The sequence below is a fragment of the Oncorhynchus tshawytscha genome, linkage group LG31, assembly GCF_018296145.1.
Source record: "Oncorhynchus tshawytscha isolate Ot180627B linkage group LG31, Otsh_v2.0, whole genome shotgun sequence".
Taxonomy (NCBI): domain Eukaryota; kingdom Metazoa; phylum Chordata; class Actinopteri; order Salmoniformes; family Salmonidae; genus Oncorhynchus; species Oncorhynchus tshawytscha.
Window position 1 is genome coordinate 11,866,962 of NC_056459.1, and position 7,886 is coordinate 11,874,847.

Here is a 7,886-nt window from a genome sequence, read left to right on the forward strand (position 1 = left end):
ATTAATAAGAAGGGGCTAGTAGAGTCTTATATGGTCTGCTACCGAGTGGCTAGGACAGGCAAGCCCCATACTATTGTGGAGGACTTAATATGGCTGGGACAATCCTGGGGGAAAAGGCAAAAAAAAAACTATACAGACAATAGCTTCATCAAACAACACTGTTTCACAATGCATCAGTGACATGACAGGAGATGTTTTGTAACAATTAATGCTTCGCATACAAGCCAGTGAATTCTATGCGTTACAGCTGGATGAGTCAACAGACGTGGCGGGCCTGGCACAGCTCCGTTACGTTTATGGGTGTCAATTAAGGAAGACTTCTGCAAACCACTGGAAACCAGGACAACAGGAGAGGCTATTTTTAAAGTACTGGACAGCTTTGTGACATCAATGGACTTTGGTGGTCAAGATGTGTTGGTATCTTTACTGATGGCGCGACATAGTGGAGTGGTAACACGCATGTAAGCAGTTGCTCTCGACGCCACTTCGGTACACTGCAGCATCCACCTAGAAGCTCTTGCTGACAAAGGAATGCCTGACAGCTTGAAAGACGTTTTGGACACTACAGTGAAAATGGTTAACTTTGTTAAAGCAAGGCCCCTGAACTCTCGTGTATTTTCTGCCCTATGCAATTATAAGGGCATATAACGCTTTTACAACATACAGAAGTGCGCTGGTTATCAAGGGGCAAAGTATTGACATGTTTTTTTTAAATTGAGAGACGATTCTACGTTTTCTTAACTGACCATCATTTTCCCTTCTCTGACCGCTTTCATGATGACGAGTTACACACACACGACTGGCCTATCTGGGTGATGTTTTTTCTCGCCTGAATGATCTGAATCTAGGATTTACAGGGACTCTCCACAACTATATTCAATGTGTGGGACAGAATTGAGGCTATGATTAAGAAATTGGAGCTCTTCTCTGTCTGCATTAACAAGGACAATACACAGGTCTTTCCATAATTGTATGATTGTTTTGTGTGCAAATGAACTCAAGCTTATGGACAATGTCAAATGTGATATAGCAAAGCACCTGAGTGAGTTGGGCGCACAATTACGCAGGTACAGTTGAAGTCGGAAGAATACATACACTTATGTTGGAGTCATTAAAACTCGTTTTTCAACCACTCCACAAATGTGTTGTTAACAAACTATAGTTTTGGCAAGTCGGTTAGGACATCTGCTTTGAGCATGACACAAGTCATTTTTCAAACAATTGTTTACAGACAGATTATTTCACTGTATCACAATTCCAATGGGTCAGAAGTTTACATACACTAAGTTGACTGTGCCTTTAATCAGCTTGTTAAATTCCAGAAAATGACTTCATGGCTCTAGAAGCTTCTGATAGGCTAATTGACATAATTTGAGTCAATTGGAGGTGTACCTGTGGATGTATTTCAAGGCCTTCCTTCAAACGCAGTGCCTCTTTGCTTGACATCATTGGAAAATCAAAAGAAATCTGCCACAAACTCAGAAAAAAAGAAAATGGGAGCAAATTCCAAATCCCTGGAGGTACCACGTTCATCTGTACAAGCAATAGTACGCAAGTATAAACACCATGGGACCACGCAGCTGTCATACCACTCAGGAAGGAGATGCGAGCGGTCTCCTAGAGATGAACGTAAGTTGGTGCGAAAAATGCAAATCAATCCCAGAACAACAGCAAAGGACCTTGTGAAAATGCTGGAGGAAACAGGTACAAAATTATCTATATCCACAGTCAAACGACTCCAATATCGGCATAACCTGAAAGGCCGCACAACAAGGAAGAAGCCACTGCTCCAAAACCGCCATAAAAAAGCCAGACTATGGTTGCAACTGCATATGGGGCCAAAGATCGTACTTTTTGGAGAAATGTTCTCTGGTCTGATGAAACAAAAATAGAACTGTTTGGCCATAATGACCATCATTATGTTTGGAGGAAAAGGGGGGAGTTTTGCAAGCCGAAGAACATCATCCCAACTGTGAAGCACAGGGGTGGCAGCATCATGTTGTGGGGGTGCTTTGCTGCAGGAGGGACTGGTGCACTTCACAAAATAGATGGCATCATGAGGTAGGAAAATTATATGGATATATTGAAGCAACATCTCAAGACAACAGAGGTAGTTAAAGCTTGGTCGCAAATGGGTCTTCCAAATGGACAATGACCCCAAGCATACTTCCAAAGTTGTGGCAAAAAGGCTTAAGGACAACAAAGTCAAGGTATTGGAGTTGGAAGACTGTGGAAGGCTACCCAGAACATTTGACCCAAGTTAAACAATTTAAAGGCAATGCTACCAAATACTAATTGAGTGTATGTAAACTTCTGACCCACTGGGAATGTGATGAAAGAAATAAAAGCTGAAATAAATCACTCTCTACTATTATTCTGACATTTCACATTATTTTAAGAAAGTGGTGATCCTAACTGACCTAAAACAGGGCCTTTTTACTAGGATTAAATGTCAGGAATTGTGAAAAACTGAGTTTAAATGTATTTGGCTAAGGTGTATGTAAACTTCCGACTTCAACTGTACTTTCCCGGAACGGATGACACAAACAACTGGATTCGTTATCCCTTTCATGCCCTGCCTCCAGTCCACCGATATCTGAACAAGAGAGCCTCATCGAAATTGCAACAAGCTGTTCTGTGAAAATGGAATTTAATCAGAAGTCACTGCCTCATTTCTGGATTGGGCTGCGGTCAGAGTATCCTGCCTTGACAAATCGTGCTGTTAAGACACTGATGCCCTTTGCAACCATGTAATTATGTGAGAGTGGATACTCGGCCCTCACTTGCATGAAAACTAAATACAGGCACAGACTGAGACTCTCTCCAACACAACCCAACATTGCAGAGTTATGTGCATCCTTTCAAGCATACCCTTCTCATTAACCTATGGTGAGTTATTGTAAGGATCTGGGTGTAGCTGGTGCAGAGGAGTCAGGTGCAGGACAGCAGAGATGAGTAACACAAGGAAATTTACTAAAAATTTCCAAATACATGAAGTAATACCAAGCCCACAAACATCAGACCGAACTTACAATAAAACAACCACTCACAAAAACCAAAGGGGAAAACAGAAGGTTAAATAATGAACAAGTAATTGGGGAATTGAAACCAGGTGTGTAAAACAAAGACAAAAGAAATGGAAATGAAAAATGGATCGCCGATGGCTCGAAGGCCTGTGACGTCGACCGCCGAACGCCGCTCAAACAATAAGAGGGACCAACTTCGACGGAAGTTGTGACAGTTATTCACAATATTCGATGAACAAATAAAGTGTTATATGTAAGATGGCTAAATAAAGAGCAAAATTATTGATTATTCTTTTATTATTATTTGTGCCATGGTCCTATAAGAGCGCTTTCTCACAAAAACTCACACTCATTCTTGTTTACTAAATGTATCGTATAGTGTGTGGCAGGCTTACAATGATTGCAAAAAACAACATTTGAGAGTGCGCTGACCCTGGTGCTAGAGGGAAGCTGGAGGTTGAATGTTTGAATGGGTACGGGAATATAAAAAGTTTGCGCACCACTGTACTACATAAATGACCAAAATGAGTGGCTACTCTGACACTGTCAAACAGATAAATAAAACAACCTGGGTCTGGTTTCCCAAAAGCATCTTAGGCTAAGTTCATATTTAGAACCATATGAACCTATGGTTCTATGATGAACTGAAGCCTTAAGATGCTTTTGGAAGACCTTGGTCTTGGCCTGGCCCGTGGACAATAAAAAGAAGGGAGACACCCAGATTGATACATATATTTAGGAGGAAATATATAAATATTGTAGGTTACAGTAGGCCACAAAATCAACTTTCCAGTGGCACTGACTCACCCAATGATGAAGATAGCATGAATATGTGTAGCCTAGGCTTCTCACTGTATCGGTGATGGCCTCAAGATAGGCCTGAGATACTTTGAAAAACATTGCTGTTCATCCGAGTTCTTGACAAAGCAGTAGGCATTTGCTTGCCAAATGTATTTCCTGCAATTGTATTTAGACATTTGCAAAAGGCCTTTAGCTAACCACAGACAGCTCAAAGAGAAATATAACAATTTGAGAACATTACCTTAAATAGAACCTTGAGGAAACCTGTAGGAAACATTATGAGAAAGTTGAATGCAAAATAATCATAGGACAACAATGCTCTCACCAAGCTCTAAGAAACATATGGTTCTCAGAGCGTTATGTGCTATCTGGGTTCTATGGATTATATTTCTGTCTGCAACACAACAAGCCATTTGGCATGTGTGCTGCCTAGTGTTCAGACAGGATTAACTATATACTTTTGGAATCATTATTTCAATTTATTAGGGGGTGCTGCAATACCCTCAACACCCCTACTTCCCGCAGTTATGCTGAAATATACACTGTGTCACGCCCTGATCTGTTTCACCTGTCTTTGTGATTGTCTCCACCCACCTCCAGGTGTCACCCGTTTTAACTCTGAACCTGCCTGCCTGACCATACTACCTGCCCTGACCTTGAGCCAACCTGCCGCTCTGTACCTCCTGGACTCTGACCTTGTTATGATCTTTTGCCTGTCCACGACCATTCTCTTGCTTGCCACTTTGATTGTAACAAATATCAGAGATTCGAACCATCTGCCACCCGTGTCTGCATCTGTGTCTCGTCCTGTGCCCTTATTCACTGAGTATACAAAACATTAAGAACACCTGCTCCTTAAATGTCGTACAATGACCAGGTGAATCTAGGTGAAAACTATGATCCCTTATTGATGTCACTTGTTAAATCCACTTTAATTAGTGTAGAGGAGACAGATTAAAGAAGGATGTATAAGCCTTGAGACTATTGAGACATGGATTGTGTATTTTTTTCATTTTTTTTTCACCTTTATTTAACCAGGTAGGCTACCGGTAGTTGAGAACAAGTTCTCATTTACAACTGCGACCTGGTCAAGATAAAGCATAGCAGTGTGAACAGACAACAGCACAGAGTTACACATGGAGTAAACAATAAACATGTCAATAACACAGTAGAGAAAAAAAAGAAGAAAAAAAGAGTCTATATATGGTGGGGAGAACAAGTATTTGATACACTGCCGATTTTGCAGGTTTTCCTACTTACAAAGCATGTAGAGGTCTGTAATTTTTATCATAGGTACACTTCAACTGTGAGAGACGGAATCTAAAACAAAAATCCAGAAAATCCCATTGTATGAATTTTAAGTAAATCATTTATATTATTTACTTAATAATGGTGGGTGGTATAAGGTGCTTTAGTAACAAAACGGATGGCACTGTGAAAAACTGCATCCAGTTTGCTGAGTAGAGTATTGGAAGCTATTTTAGATTACATCGCCGAAGTCGAGGATCGGTAGGATAGTCAGTTTTACTAGGGTAAGTTTCGCAGTGTGAGTGAAGGAGGCTTTGTTGCGAAATAGAAAGCCGATTCTAGATTTGATTTTGGATTGTAGATGTTTGATATGAGTCTGGAAGGAGAGTTTACAGTCTAGCCAGACACCTAGGTACTTATAGATGTCCACATATTCTAGGTCGGAACCATCCAGGGTGGAATGCTAGTCGGGCATGTGGGTGCGAACGGTTGAAAAGCATGAATGTGGTTTTACTAGCGTTTAAGAGCAGTTGGAGGCCACGGAAGGAGTGTTGTATGGCATTGAAGCTCGTTTGGAGGTTAGATAGCACAGTGTCCAAGTAAGGGCCAGAAGTATACAGAATGGTGTCGTCTGCGTAGAGGTGGATCAGGGAATCACCTGCAGCAAGAGCAACATCATTGATATATACAGAGAAAAGAGTCGGCCCGAGAATTGAACCCTGTGGCACCCCCATAGAGACTGCCAGAGGACCGGACAACATGCCCTCCGATTTGACACACTGAACTCTGTCTGCAAATTAGTGTGACGTGTGACATACAGAGGGTGAATGGGCAAGACAAAACATATAAGCGCCTTTGAATGGGTTATGGTAGTAAAGTGCACCGGTTTGTGTCAAGAACTGCAACGCAGCTGGGTTTTTCATGCTCAGCAGTTTCCCATGTGTATCAAGAATGGTCCATCAGTGGATGCTAACGCTACTAGCTATGCCGTATGTCTCTGACATAGTGCTGTACTATATTTTCTCATTCTCTTCTTGTCCTATATCCTCACTCGTTTAGATAGCATCTTTCTCCTTTCCTGTCAATAGCATCTTTCTCCTTTCCTGTCAGGGTAATGTAAAATATAGAGTGTGAGAAAGAAGCCTGGTAGTGAAAGGGGATCATTATTCTTCTCTCTCTTGGGTAGGGTGGTTATTATAGCACAAGGAGGCTAGTTCTGAGTTAGAATGTCACACCTTGATCTGTCTCACCTGTCTTTGTGATTGTCTCCACCCCCCTCCAGGTGTCCCCCATCTTCCCCATTATCCCCTGTGTAGGACGGCAGGCAGGCTCAGGGCAGGCAGAATGGTCAACACCGGGGGAACAAGAACAACAGAGAGACAGGAACAGAGGGAAAACTGCTGGTAGGCTTGACAAAACAAAACTAACTGGCAACAGACAACCAGAGAACACAGGTCTATATACACAGGGGATAAAGGGGGAAGATGTGGGACACCTGGAGTGGGGTGGAGACAATTACAAAGACCCGTAAGGCAGATCAAGGTGTGACATTCTAACTCAGACCTAGCTCATCAAGTCTCCTCAGATTCCCACTGTTTTGGAATTCTCCTGGCTCCAGTGACACAATCCCCTCATCAACTGGTCTACTGGTGCCATGGGCTGGAGTCCATTCTGCCATGCCCATTGTCTGAAGTCAGCGCAACCTGCCCTGGGACGTCTTCCTGGGGGCTTGGAAGGTGCCCTGAACCTCTCCACCATTCCCACGGAGTACCAGGACCTTCGGGAGGTGTTCAACAAGGCCCAGGTCACTTGACTTCCGTCGCACTGACCATATGACTGCGGGATTGCCTTTCTCCCTAGCACCACTCCGCCCAGGGACGACTGTACTCGCTGACAGGATTGGAGACCAAGGCTATGGAGACCTACATTGGACTCCCTAGCTGCAGGATTTATTCGTCCTTCATTGTTTGCCACTGGCGCAGGGTTCTTCTTTGTGGAGAAGGACAAGACTGCACCCATGAATCGACTACCGGGGACTCATTGAAATAACAGTGAAGAACCGCTACCACTCATCTCTTCGAGCCGCTCCAGGGGGCCACAGTGTTTTCCAAGCTGGATCTACGGAATGCCTACCACCTGGTGCGGACATCGGAGAGGGATGAGTGGAAGACCGCCTTCAACATGGCCAGCAGCCAACACGAGTATTTGGTCATGCCATTTGGTCTCACCAACGGCCCTGCTGTGTTCCAGGCTCTGGTAAATGATATTCTCCACAACATTTTGAACCAGTTCATCTTCGTCTACATTGATGACATCCTCATCTTCTCCTGCTCCCCCCAAGAACATGTGCTCCACATCCGACAGGTTCTTCAACGCCTCTTGGAGAATCAGCTGTTTGTTAAGGCAGAGAAGTGTGCTGCTGACCGGGCGTTCCGGGACCTCAAACACCGCTTCACTACTGCTCCCATCTAGGTTCATCCTGACCTTTCCCATCAGTTTGTGGTGGAGGCAGATGCTTCTGATGTAGGAGTGGGGGCGGTCCTGTCCCAGCGTTCTGCCCTGGACCTGAAGCTACATCCCTGCGCCTTCTTCTGAGCTTCTCGCAGTGAAGATTACGTTGGAGAAATGGAAGCACTGGCTGGAAGGGGCAGAACATCCTTTCATTGTATGGACCAACCACAAAACCTGGAGTATCTCCACACCACCAAATGGCTCAACTCCTGGCAAACCAGATGAGCCCGGATGTCCGTGCCTGACACAGTCACTCCTCCAGACTGGCCTGCCACCCGGGCTCCCGTCGGACCCTGGCTT